We start from the raw sequence: 14,427 nt of genomic DNA, 5'->3' as shown, positions 1-14,427 counted from the left end.
TATTAACCACATCAGCGACGTGGGGATGGGCATTATGGAAAAATTAAAAATTGAATTATGGGGTTTTACGTGTCAAAACCACTTTCTGATTATGAGGCACGCCATAGTGGAGGACTTCGGAGATTTCGAACACCTGAGATTCTTTAACGCGCACCTAAATCTAAGTACACGGGTGTTTTCGCATTTCGCCCCCATCGAAATGCGACCGCCGTGGCCGGGATTCGATCCCGCGACTTCGTGCTACACAGCCCAACACCATAGCCACGTTGTGGTACAAGATGATGCCATTCGTCAATTTTCCACGTCGCTTGTTCTTGATTGCTACACGCAACCGATCCGGCGTTTCACAATATCGGAAACGATCGATAGTATCTCCGGCTTTAAAAAATTATATCAGTAATGGCCCCTAACGATCGAAAAAAAAAGTAAACAACACCTTTCCGGCGGGAATGACGGCCTTTGCTTTCTTTGGGGACGGTGAATTCGAATGTTTCCACTGTAAGCTTTGGCGTCGTGTTTCAGGCTCGTAGTAGTGGCACCATGGTTCGTCCCTGATCACAATTGCAGACAAGAAGTCGTCACCCTCATTGTGATACCGGATCAGATGAGTCAAGGCAGCGCAGAACCTTCTTCTGGCGGTGGTTCAAAATCTTGGGCATCCATTGCGCACACAAGAGCCGATGACCGAGATGTTCATGAATTATGGTGTGAACCGAACCGCGACTGATGGTCACACGCTCTGCCAGTTCATCGATGTTTATCCTCCGTTCTTGTCTCATCAGCTCATCAACTTTTGCACTTGTGTTGGCGGTGATTGCACGATGGCGTTGGCCCGATCTTGGATCGTCTTTGCAACTTTCACGTCCTTTTTCAACCGTTTGCTCCAATGCCTCACAGTGGCCAATGAAATGCAATGTTCAGCGTAGACGGCAACCATACGGCGAATAATTTCCTTTTGGGAAACACTTTCAGCTGCCACAACATTCACGGCACCACGCTGTTCAAGTTATGAAGTGTCCAGTACGTCACGCAACTATGTTCAATCCAGTGTATGAGAGCATTAAAGAACATTTACTCTCACATCTGCGTGTCACTTTTGTAAATGAAAGATGCCTGTGTGCTACGCGCATGCCTCGCAGATAATGAACCGAACCGTTATTTCGCGGGGTGGGTAGGCTCACTTTCTTTTAACTTGCCCTCGTTCATTAGAAATGAGAAGATACAATGGAATATACAAATGTTTGATAAAAGGCAAAAAAGTGTCACTGGAAACAAAGTTCACTGCACGTATACACAAAACCTCGCAACAAGATATTTAAATATACGTATAAGTCTCCAATAAATCTACGTATCTAAGACAAAGTCACTGTATATAATGCGTCAAACTAGGCAAATAAACATGTAGCGCAATCACAGATTCACAGAATCATAGATCCCCTGCCATCCACTCCATCCGATGTATCGCGTGCGACGGAAGGCGGCACGCTTGCTCCCCGCTTTTGTGCTTTGCGCACGCAAGACTGAGCCATCATCGTCGGCTCACCCATTCCACCCCCCCCCCCCCCCTACTCTTTCTCTCGCACATACAGCATGCGGCGCGCGGTCACGACGTTATTGCCATGAGACTTCATACGAAACATGGGGGTGACGGCGACAGCAGGAATGCGCCTGCAGTCTTCATATATTTGCTAGCACAATAATATAATAATAATAGCATCCGGCAACCGAAGCTCGCCATGGCCGATTACTTTTCGCAAAAGAACTAACAAACTGTCACCATGCGACTATTCACTGCGCCGCAACAATGATTTTTTTTTTTTGTGGGGCGCGGGCACCGAAATTAAAAAAACCCCAAGGAAAATATGTTGTCCACAATTGAATGCCTACTTTGCGTACCTAATGTGGCTACCGAATGAATATCGAAGAAAACGTGAGACGCTTGGACCACCGAGAACCATACGCATAGTGCTCGGTATTTTACATCGGCGAGACAAGGCTTTCCGGAGAGGTTGTGCTCAAACGAACACGGTGTAATCCGTCAAGTCTTCACGGTGATGGCGGTAAGCGACCATTGTTACTTTTTCTTGTCTGCTAGCCAGAAGGCGTCCAAAACATCTGCCAGGTGAAAATTCACTCGGCCAGAGAAAACCACACGCGCACCGAAGTACGCCGTGCGGTGGTTTCGGGGCAACGTAAGAAAAACGCATGCGCTCTGGCTGGCTCTGGCAGCCCGCGGGTAGGATAGCGAGAATTTAAAAAATCAAGAGGCCCAATGTGTCCTCACGAATAAAAGCCAAAGTAGAAAAAATAAATAAGAACGTAGTTACTCTGGCTGGCTTTAGTGTCTTGACATGGATGCTTTGGCGTAGGTGAAAAAAAAATTGTTGATATTTTTTTATGCGACATGACGGCACAAATGAACCACCACAACGCTTCGTCTCATCGTATCTCGCTGCGTGTTTTGTCAACTTGTCTGATAGTGTGTTGATTTGGCTTGTCTCGTTGTATGTTCCGATCTAAGACTTTAGAAAAGTCAATGCACCTTTGGCGTCAAATGTTTATAACAACATTAAGCCCACAAAATTCCAGAATTGAAAATCTAAAGCACGGCTTTGGAAATATCAATGCAACTTTCGCATCAAAAGTTTCTTAGAACTTTATAGCCATAAAGTGTCAGAATTGAAATCCAAGCGCTCCCGATTCCGCGGCCTCAGCGAGATGCCATGACGAGCCCGCACGCCATTAAAACGCCTTTGAAACTGTGCTTGGATAGGCCTCCTTGCTTTATGTGACTCCCGGTGCATGGGCGTTGCTTCGAAATCCAGCCCGATTTCGCAATGTTCGCGCTAAATTGTTTTTTTCGAGCGTGAAACGGACATTCTAGACAAATTCGTGCATGATTTCCGGCGCCGGGGGTTGTTTTGGCCGGCGGCGCATCGACAGCACGAAAAGATTGCGGGGGGGGGGGCTGAAGCCCCATAAGCCGCCCCCCCCCCCCTGGCTACGCCCCTGGGCTAGACGCTGTTCCTGGTGTGACTGGCTAAGCCTATGCTGTTGCGTCTTCCTGTCGGCGTCCTTCGTGTCGTCCACAGCCGTGTCGGACTTCTTTGCCATAATTGGCGGAGGTTTGCTGGGTCTTCTGTAAACCTGGAATTGCGCAGCCGGACTCTCCCTGCCATCATGACCACCGAAAGCGCCACAAGCTTACCATCACCTGCACCCCAGTCCTCCGTATGCCCCGGCACACTCCGTCAGCGGGACCCTCCCATATTTAGTGGCACTGACGACCACGATGTTGATGACTGGCTCTCATCATACGAACGCGTTAGTCTGAACAACAAATGGGATGACATCACGAAATTTACCACCGTGCCTCCTTTTTACCTCACCGGAATTGCCCATTTGTGGTTTCGGAACCACGAAAGCGAAGTCCCAAGCTGGACGGTGTTCAAGACAAAGTTCAGCGAGGTCTTCGGCCGCCTTGCTGTTCAAAAGCTTCGTGCCGAACAGCGTCTGCAGTCGCGCTCTCAGCAGCGTGGTGAGACTTTTACCAGCTACATCGAAGATGTCATAGATCTCTGTAAACGCGTCGATGCATCCATGACTGAGGGCAATAAAATTAAGCATATCATAAAGGGTATCGACGAGGACGCGTTTCAGGTGCTCATTTCAAAGAGCCCCTCTAATGTTGCCCAAGTTATTGAACCGTGCCCAAGCTATGACGAGCTCCGCCGTCAACGCCTCCTCACCCACCGTCCTGTTCCCCATCAGGAATCGTTGTCCGGCTTGACTTCTCCTTTTCAAATCCCACCCTCCTCTCGCAGATCAAGGCTTTCGTCCGGGAAGAAGTTGCTCGCCAGCTCTCCCTCATCTCCAACCCGCCGGAGTCAAGTTCGTCCCTTAGTCCGACCCTACGACACGTTATAGAAGAAGAAGTGTCCCAGGTCCTTCCTCTGGAACGGGCGCCTCAACTCACCGCCCCATTGACTTACGCCGACGCCGTCGCACGACCACGACCGCCGACCTTCCGGGCTCCGACTTTGATGCCTAGCACTGTTTTTACCTCCACGCTGCCACGACCTCCAGCCTATCGAGTAATTAATCCCTGGCGCACAGCGGACAATCGGCCCATCTGCTATTCATGCGGTATTCCCGGACACGTTGCACGCCTGTGCCGCCGCCGTCCACTTCATCCGCGTGGCGACCCACGCACAGCCGCGTACGACCATCCGTTGTCTTACGCTCCAGACCGCGATTTACCCCTTCCCCGCCCAAGCCTTCACCCAGTTTCCGACCACCGTTCTCGTCCTCCTCGTCGTCGCTCGCTCTCCCCGATGCGTCGACGTCCCTCTACCGCTGACACGGAAAACTAAGTGGCGCAGTTCCCGAGGCAAGAAGGGCGTCATCGTCGCAACGCTCAAGCCCTCCTCTTTCGCCGCCCAACGTTATTGATGTCGCTGTTGAAGGTGTCTCTGTGCTTGCCCTCATTGACACAGGTGCCGCCATATCTGTGATTGCCGAAAAACTATGCCGCTCAATACCAAAAGTCACGACGCCTTTCTTCGGTCCTTTACTTCGCACGGTCACAGCACAGCACGTCCACCCGGTGGCTGCGTGCACCGCCAGACTTGAAATTCAAGGAGTGCTCTACGCAGTCGGTTTCGTCGTTCTTCCCGACTGTTCCCATGATATAATTTTAGGTTGGGACTTTCTCTCCCGTCACCAAGCTGTCATTGATTGCTCCCGTGCAGAAGTCGCCTTCTCTTCGCTTGGCAATGCCATATCTGATGACGTTTCGCTTTCCTGCACCAAGTTGTCCGTCACTGACGACATCCAAATACCCCCGCACGCATCCGTTCTGGCACCTGTATCCTGTTCCGTTGCCTCCGACTGTACTGTACCCTTCACACCTTCCACTGCTTTCGTTCATCGCCAGCTCTCACCACTCCCAACTGCGCTGCTTGGCCTTCAAGCTGGTGTGACTCACCTTCCTGTACACAACCACTTCCCATTCCCGATTACGTTGCTTCGCAGTGAATCTCTCGGCACTGTGGAGCCTTACGACTCCATTACCCCGTTGGAACTTCCTATTGGATCGTCAGAGGTCAACACCCTCTACTGTAGTCCCGTAACTGCCACATCGCCTGAAGACGTTTTCAGCCACGTCATCGGCAATGCCTTAAACCCCACGCAACGCCATGACCTTCTCCGTCTGCTCGAGAAATTTCGCCATGCTTTTTACAGCCATAACACTTCTCTGGGCCGAACGACGACTGTATGTCACCGGATTGACACCGGTTGTCACTCACCGCTACGGCAGCGACCATACCGCGTATCGTCGACAGAACGGCGCGTCATTGATGAGCAAGTAGGTGACATGCTAAAGCGTGGTGTCATTGAACCGTCCGACAGCCCATGGGCATCGCCAGTTTTAGTTAAAAAGAAGGATGGCTCGATCCGCTTTTCCGTGGATTACCGTCGCCTAAACAAAATAACCCGAAAGGATGTTTATCCACTGCCGCGGATCGACGACGCCCTAGACTGCTTACAAGGTGCAGAGTTCTTTTCCTCCCTCGATCTACGCTCTGGTTATTGGCAGGTGCCTATGGCTGCAGACAATAAGCCTAAAACTGCTTTCATCACACCAGATGGCTTATACGAATTTCGTGTGATGCCATTCGGACTTTGCAACGCGCCCGCGACTTATGAGCGGATGATGGACACTACTCTTCGAGGCCTCAAATGGAACACCCGCTTGTGTTATTTGGATGATGTAGTAGCGTTCGCACCATATTTTCCTATATACTCACCATCGCTTGGAGCAGGTTTTAAGCTGTCTCAGTGACGCTGGCCTCCAACTAAACCGGAAAAAATGTCAATTTGGGGCACGGAAGCTGACAATTCTCGGACATGTCTTGTCGAAGGACGGCTTTCTCCCTGATGCCGCTAAGCTCCGTGCTGTTAAAGAATTCCCGAGGCCAATGTCTCTAAAAGACTTGCGCAGTTTCATTGGCCTCTGCTCGTACTTCCGCCGCTTTATTCGAAATTTCGCTTCGATAATGGCACCTCTGACAGAGCTTCGGGGAGACTCCAATCTTTCCGCGTGGTCCCCGGCTTGCGAGATGCCTTCGCGACGCTATGTCGCCTGCTCAGAACACCACCGATACTGTGCCATTTTGATCCAACTGCTCCCACTGAAATCCATACGGGTGCTAGAGGTGTTGGTCTTGGCGCTGTGCTCGCCCAGCGAAAGCCCGGCTGCCAAGAATATGTTGTTGCTTACGCGAGCCGCACTCTCTCAAAAGCTGAAGCGAACTATTCAGTCATGGAAAAAGAATGTCTAGCGATCATCTGGGCCATCACAAAATTTCGTTCATACCTGTACGGCCGGTCCTTTGATGTCGTTACCGAACACCACGCCCTTTGCTGGTTGTCGTCTCTCAAGGATCCCTGCGGCCGCCTAGCCTGGTGGGCACTGAGGTTCCAAGAGTATGATATCCGGGTTGTCTACAGCTCAGGCAAGAAACACGCCGATGCCGATGCTCCTTCGCGCTCGCCTGTCCACGCCGACATTGTCAGCGTCTCCGTCCTAGACGACCCACTTCTCCCATTCACTTCTGTCGACATGGCTTTGGAGCAGCGCAAGGACTCATGGATTTCATCTTTGATAGATTACATCTCTGATTCACCTGCACGCCCACCATCCCGAGCGTTACGCCGACAAGCTTCGCACTTCGCCATCCGCGACGGAATCGTCTATCGCCGTAACTACAGTTCCGACGGCCACAAATGGCTGCTTGTAATACCCCGGCAGCTCCGCACAGATGTATGCGCCGCTTTCCAGACCGACCCTCAGTGCGCACACGCTGGTCACTTCAAGACCTACACCAGACTACGTCATAGGTTTTATTGGCGCGGTATGTACACATTTGTGCAAAAGTACATTCGCTCGTGCACAGAATGTCAACGCCGCAAGCCTGATCCTTGCCGCCCTTCTGGACCAATGTAATCTTTGCCGTGCCCTTCGCGACCCTTTGACCGGGTTGGGATAGACCTACACGGACCTCTGCCATACACAGCTGCTGGCAATCGCTGGGTCATTGTGGCTATATACCACCTCACAAGGTATGCAGAAACGGCCGCTCTGCCAGCCGCGACGGCTCATGACGTTGCCTCCTTCCTCCTTCAACGCTTCGTTCTACGTCACGGCGCTCCCCCTGAACTTCTGAGCGACCGAGGTCGCGTCTTTCTCGCCGATGTCATTCAAGAACTTCTCGCTGAATGCCGCGTTATTCATCGCTGTACCACCGCATATCACCCGCAAACAAACGGATTGACAGAGCGCTTTAACCGAACTCTTGGCGACATGGTTTCGATGTATGTCGCCTCCAACTACACCAACTGGGACTTCATCCTTCCCTATGTCACGTACGCCTACAATACAGCACCCCAGTCAACGACGGGCTTTTCTCCCTTCTTTCTTCTATATGGCCGCGAACCATCATTTCCCATTCACACTATTCTTCCTTGCCGTCCCAACTTATCAGAGGCTACACTGGTTTCCGAAGCCGCCCGGTGTGCGGAAGAATGTCGGCAACTAGGTCGCTCCCTTACAACGCAAGAACAAGCGGTACAGAAATTTCGTCATGACGACGGGCGCCCCCAGCACCAGTTTTCGCCTGACGCTCTCGTTTGGTTGTGGGTGCCTCCTACTACGACACCAGGTGTCTCCTCGAAGTTTGTATCCCGCTACCATGGACCCTACCGGGTTCTACAGTAGACTTCTCCGGTGAACTACATAATCGAACCTCTGCCGCCCCCTACGGACCTGCGTCGCCGAGGCCGCGAAACTGTACACGTAGATCGGCTCAAGCCGTATCACGAGCCCTTCGTCCTCACGACGCCTTAGGCCTCCTATGCTGCTCCGTCTCCTGCGAGGGGGGAAGTTGTAAGGAAGAAGTGCGCCGTGCAGAGCTCCGCAGCCGGATCGCCAGCACTACTGAAGTAGGGCTCGGGACGCTGTTCCTGGTGTGACTGGCTAAGCCTACGCTGTTGAGTCTACCTGTCGGCGTCCTTCGTGTCGTCCACAGCCGTGTCGGACTTCTTTGCCATAGTATATATGCATAAATTGCCGAGAAACTCAAACTACTTCATTTCACGAGGAACCTTGCACAAGGTCACATCTTGAATCGTAGAAAATGCGTTCGTTACGCTTGAAGCCAACATTCTTATAGCTGTGAGGACAGTTTTCAACGGTAGCGATCATGCTATTAGGCGTACGAGCACCTTTCATATATAGGGTGTTAATTCTTTCCTTAAGATGTAAACATTTTATTGTTTTGATTTTTTCGCACACACCCTTACTATCAGGGCGTTTTGAGTAATATGGACGCTAAATAGGTATAATAAAGAGTACATTTAATAAAACACTCTTATAATGCTCCTAATGGCGTTGAAATGTTAGCGTGTAACGGAAGCTCCGTTAGTGTGGAGAGTGAACAAAAAGTGACGCCTCTCTTTTGCCTTATGCCGGGTTTCAGGTGACGAAGCCAGCTGCATCGTCCTCAGTATAGTGACGGCATATTCAAGAAAGCAACGCCCGCGCGCACATTTGCGTCGCAGTTCACGAGGACGTATATCATTACAATCAGTGCTTGCGTTTATGCCAACAGTGGCATTGATCCTGTACTCCCGTTCTTGCAAACCTTGGGCGACACACGTTCTTGTTCGTGTTTCTCTGTGCTAGAATTCAACACGTCTCTAGCTGGCCATTTTCCCATTTCCATTCCTATAAATTTCAGCACAGAACTTTCGAAAAAGCAAGTAAAGAGCACTACTTGTGGCCAATGCTCTGTTTTAGCAGCTTTTTGTTGATCTCCAGAGAAGGGTCGTGTCGCACTGGATTGCGGCGCAGAGGATCACCGCCTGCGCGCGAGGAAAGGTCGTCGCCAAATCAAGCAGGGCAACGCGCGCGCGCAGCTGCCCCGTTTTCCTCCATCCGCGGATATATAGATATATATAGCCTGGAGGGCGAAGAAGCACTGGGTCGAAAGTGGCAATGCATCGTGAATCAAGATCAACTTGACGCCGCTGGTTGTTGAGCCGCTCCGCTGCGCGATCAATGACCGACCACCCGAGAGGGAGTTCGGGTCTGCTCCCGTGCACCCTCCGCAAGCACGCCGCCGGGTATGAAGTGCAGCAGCAGCACAGCATGGCACAAAAATGATCATAAATAGAGAGAGAGAGAGAGAGAGAGAAAAGAAGAAGAAGAAGCAAAGAAAAACAGACGAAGAACCCCTATGGGACGATACAGCGCGCGTCTTCGAAAAAGCAGCGCTTTGTGGGGCTGCAAAACACGATTTGGCGGTTGAACTTCAACTGGGATTTCCAGTCACCATACGCTGTATAGCGAGTAGGCGGTTTACACTGAGAATAGGGGAGAGCTTGTGCGCGACTACCCATGCAAGGAGCATCGAGCGTTAAACAAGCTCGTGTGTGCGATGGTGACATCGACCGAGCGTGTTGCTGCACAAACGGGAGCATTTCGTTTTACGCGCACATTAACGGCCTCATCGCAGATTGCACAATATTCGATTTCAAGACCTCTGTTCACACACCGGTATGCTCGCTTGGCGGTGGGTAATCTGACGATAGCTATAGTGCAGAATGTCTGCCTGCCATTTGTTTGTTTGCTTGTTTGTTTGTTGTTCCGTTGTCATGATGTTGGAGAAACATTAAGCATAAGTAATCGCTTCGCTAACCCGAAATGCAGCATTTTAATAAATAAGTTCAAAAGCGTTCTTTTTTCATTGTAAGTTAGTCTTGACTCGGGCAGTTAACTACCATCCCCGTTCGTTATTCGTCACTAGCATCTGTAATAGTCTTTCAGGTTAAAGTGTAATGCCCTTGATATATGCTTGATGTGCTTTTCATGGAAATGAACGTCTGAACACAACGCTTACTTACGCTCCAAGCAGAAAGACACTGTTGTGCCGACTGATAGTTCTTGTAGGGCGGTGGTGGCAGAACCTCCAGTGGCCAGTACGTCGAGTAGTACGCTACCTCTCCCCTTTCTTGTAAAACATAGGAACCTGCCCCCCTCCCCTCTTTAATCCCCTTTTTCTTATAGACTGTTACACATCTGGATCATGGTGGCGCTGTTTAGGCTGTAGCATAGTATAACTCGTCGCTTCAAACGCGAGAAGATATAATGAAACAAAGACGGCTGCTGACGAGACGGTCATTTGAGGGATGCATTTGGCCGGGATGCATTGCTACGGATGCATTGAGGGATGCACTGGCCGGGATGAATTTTGCTACTAAGTATACAGCGGGAGGTGGCACTTTAGGAGGCACCCGACGTTTCTGCGCAGCCACGAGTAAGAGCATGTGCAAGTGAAAAAATCTGGGGGCTTTTGCCCATAAGTTTCTTTGCTCATGTTGTATGCGTTTGTCAGGCGTGGCGGTATTGCGGAGTGGAGTCGAATTTGTTTACGCTCCGGTGCTGGCTGCCGGCGCGGTGAAGCAGTGGGCACAGACGCCCCATTTGGTAATCGCTGTGTCTGAAGTGGTTTGAAGGTGCGTCGGACAGTCTTTCTCGCACCTGTCGCGCCGGTGCTGAGTCAGTCATGCCGGATTGAACCTTTGTTGCCCCTTACGGCGCTCTACCTTCAAAAAAATACTGATTTGCCCGGGGGAGCAGTATAGGAGCCATAGTAGAGGCCCGGCCTGCTCTCCTGGTACAGTGTCTTCGCTCTTGGCAAGCTTTTCGTATGCTGCTGTCCGCGACTTTTCAGGAGCATATTTGAGTGGTTCCCTTTTGCCGTTTGTTACTGGAAAGTACCGGGCTCGCAGCGTTAGAAGTAAACGCATCAAGGCAGATGACGATTATCGTTGTGTGGCAGAAGGGGCACTCCAAAGGGTGTAAACTGTTCTTAGAGTGTAGGATGCGTGCCCCCGGGAAACGGAATGAGTCATCGTATATTGGCGCCAACGAGCTTGTTTTCTACTTGAGACAACATACGCGACCTGCCAGCGGTGATGAGCGCACGTTCTAGGTCGCTTTATCGCTATCTCGTGAAATGCAAGTGACTCAGCCCGACTCGGTTGGCTGAGAAGCGGCGGAATATACCAAGGTATATGTAAGCTGGTAGCGAAGCTTCCGTAGAAGTCCACATGTCAAAAAAATGGCGGCTCGTTGCAACCGTTGCCATCTACATATCGGGGGGACAACTAAGAGCAAGCAAAAAACAAAAAAAAATGAAAAGTGACGTCACAACCGGAAATGGCAGTGGCGTGGAGATCTTATACTGCTTGGTGCGAATGTTTGCATTTATTTAGCGTCCGGCATTTCGACCGCTACGCCAGCAATAATGTTTCTTATGAGGCTGAGGCGAGCTTGTTACTCGCCTTAGTTGAAGCGCCGGCGTGTCATTAAATTGTAGGAGTCTTAATGCGAGCATAATTACGCTGTTATTGACGGCAATTGATCCAGCACGTTCCTTAGGAAGGTGAGCGCGCATAGGGATGGAACTAAATGAGAGTGCCATAGAGGTTTCAAAAGCAACTTTTGTTCGTCTAGGATAATGCGACTAATGTAACTGACCAAACAAAACATGTTTCAATGGATGAAAAGTGCTATAGCCAGCACACAGTCGTAATGTATAGCAACATATGCGAAACCTTTCCACCGTATCCTTCGCAATTCCGTGCGACACCGTGTATTCATATCCAGCATTTATCAGACGAGACAACATTGCCCCACATTGCCATTTAGAAAACATTCGACTTACTACTTTTGCTGCCCGTCGGACACTCAGACGCTTTGTTACGGAGAATGAACAAACATAGTGCAAGGTAAATATACCTAGTAGCGAAGCTTCCATAGGAGCCCATACGTTCAAAACATGGCGGCCCATCGGCGGTTCATGGGGCTTAGCGCCATGTGTATGGGGTGGGAACACTTCCGGCGGAAGAAAAAATAATGTGACGCCATGTCCGTTGAAAGCAGAAGCGACGTCATTTTGTTTTCGAAGGCGCGAAATTTGTTTTGTTGGCCTGCCTTTGGAGCTATATATTCAAATACCCCGCCATTCGACTTGATGGGCGTTTCGAGCTTTCAGCGCCGAAAGCGATGCAGGAAAAGGCCAGCCATATGGTTATCGAAATCGCACCCCTGCACAGAACATACTTTCTTTGGAGGCCGACAAAAGCTTTAGATGTAGAGTGCTGGTCCTACCGTCGGACGCCAAGTTCGTCGGCCAGCGCAGTCGCACGAAAACAACTCCACAATTATCTGGTGGTCGTAACTCACTACTTTTGACTGAACAGATTAAGAAGCGATGAAGCCACACGCGTCACCAAATTTAGACAAACTTCGACAAGCAAAAAAGCACAACGTTTGAGAGGGGCGTATTTCAACAGGTGAACTTTACGAGCGCGCCTTTCTGCTCATTTCAAGACGTGCATTGCATAACGAATGAGGGTGGCGTCAACGCCCCCTATAACGATGGGCGCTGAAAAGAAATGCATTTATTGTTAAGAATAATAATAACAATAAACTTGTATTTTCTTAACACGTCACGAATATATAAAATTGACCAGAAATTTTATTTTCGTTGAATGAATTTAACTGTGTCTCGCTTGAATTAAAAAAAGCTTTTTTCTTTCCCAATGTCTGGTCCCTCCAAACATAGTCGCGCTTCAATCGCTGCTCCCATAAGCCCCCTTGCTGATGTCGGTGACAGTTTGTACTGAAACGCTTTTCGCCCGACGCTTCGCGACCTATTTGGATCGACCTTGTGCGACGTTTCGCGTAGCGCTCAGCATGTATCGTCACGACGAGACACAACGCGTCGGATGCCGCAACGTGAACTTGAACGATAACAAAACACCTGCACTCACAACTTTTCGTCAATCAATGCCGTGCGCTAGGTCACGCAAAACTTGAAGTGAAGCGCTACACTTCGAGCAAAATTGCAATAAAGAAACTCGGATGAAACCGCCGCATTCAAATGAGCAATTCCATTCCGCACGACATAATAGAGAGTTTTAGCAGAGCGTTTACTGTCCGCTCCGCTGAGACCGGCCCATCACAACAATTGGCACGCAGCCGCGCATCAAAACGCTACCGGGAACACTGACGCGCGTGCGCACAGCACACTTAGCGGCAGCGGAACGTGGGCCGCTGACCACGTTCCGCTGGGAACCTGATTTAGCGGTGCGTCAGGGGGTGTGTAGTTGCTTTCGTAATCGTTTTACCGCCAAGCTGAGAGCACGTCAGTGGCGTCTCTGGGAGACGCGCTTGTTAGATAAGCGAAATCAATGCATTCTATGCAGCCACCGGCGCGCGTGAAACGTGTGCGGAGCGGAGCGCAAGCAAACGCTCTGCTAAAAGTGTCTAATAGCTGGTTTGCACAGTCTTGCCAAGTGTTGCGCCAGAATCACTGGCTGATAGGGGTAACCAAGAACGAGCTAATAAATTGTGGAATAGAAAAGAAATTAACGTTTGTTGTTTTAGTCCAGCAAAAATATTTGAAATGGAATATATACTCGTATGACAGTATTCTGATTAAATATTCTCGAATATTCTTTTTTCACATAGGTTTTCTTATTTCAGTGTTTGTCGCCTTCTCCCCCCTCACCTAGTCACGCTTCAACCGTGCACCACTGATATATCTGGCGAAAGGTTCTGGCACGCTTTTCGTTCCAAGCTTCGCGACCTATTTAGATGGAGCTTGCACTGTGTGCGTTCCCGGTTAGATTTGATCAGACTCGGCTTCCTGGCGTTATCAAGAATAAAAACAGCTGCCTGAAGGAAAGCATTGGACACATTGTTCAGTACTTTGTAACAGCTGGAGCAGCGCGGACATGCGCGTTCGAACGAAATGACTCAAGTATTGGGATGAGTGCGTTGCGGACAATATATTGGCTGTGTAATGTTAAGACCTAAAGACGAAAATACCGCAGTTTTGTGACAATTAATGCTGACATAGGTACAATCACGGGAAATATGAGCTCCGACGCAGTGCCTGTGATGGAACTGGCCCCTGAACTACAGGGCTACATTGACACACGATATGCGGGTTTAATAACGACCAGTAATCGGAAAGTGTTTAGCTCTTGAACTTTTAGTATGTCGGCGCCCATGTGCAGTCCTGGGGTCCCTTCTACCACGTGCACTATGTTTCAGCTAATATTTAAAGCGATTGTACATTCTTTTTTTCTTCTTTGGGTGAGCTTTCTTTAGTGTCTAACCACTGTTATGAAGGTATCACTTGGATCAAACAAAAATTGCGGTGTTTTACGTCCCAAAACCACGATTTATGAGGCACGCCGTAGTGAGGGGCTCCAGATTAATTTTGGCCATCTGGGGTTCTTTAACGTGCGCTTAATCATAGATGCCGACTACGGGGAGGGGAGTGGGTG

The 14,427-nt window shown here is 49.9% G+C and overlaps 1 long non-coding RNA gene across 1 annotated transcript in view; it reads right to left on the bottom strand.

The window, feature by feature from the left end:
- LOC135903950 (uncharacterized) overlaps window positions 1-13,032 on the bottom strand; it is an 85,992-nt gene extending 72,960 nt beyond the window's left edge. The window contains exon 1 of the long non-coding RNA XR_010564970.1: window positions 12,904-13,032. This is a non-coding gene — a long non-coding RNA (uncharacterized lncRNA). The remainder of the gene's footprint in view (window positions 1-12,903) is intronic.
- Window positions 13,033-14,427: the final 1,395 nt, after the last annotated feature.

The sequence above is a fragment of the Dermacentor albipictus genome, chromosome 1, assembly GCF_038994185.2.
Source record: "Dermacentor albipictus isolate Rhodes 1998 colony chromosome 1, USDA_Dalb.pri_finalv2, whole genome shotgun sequence".
In the NCBI taxonomy this organism is placed as follows: domain Eukaryota; kingdom Metazoa; phylum Arthropoda; class Arachnida; order Ixodida; family Ixodidae; genus Dermacentor; species Dermacentor albipictus.
This window is presented reverse-complemented; position numbering and strand designations above follow the sequence as displayed.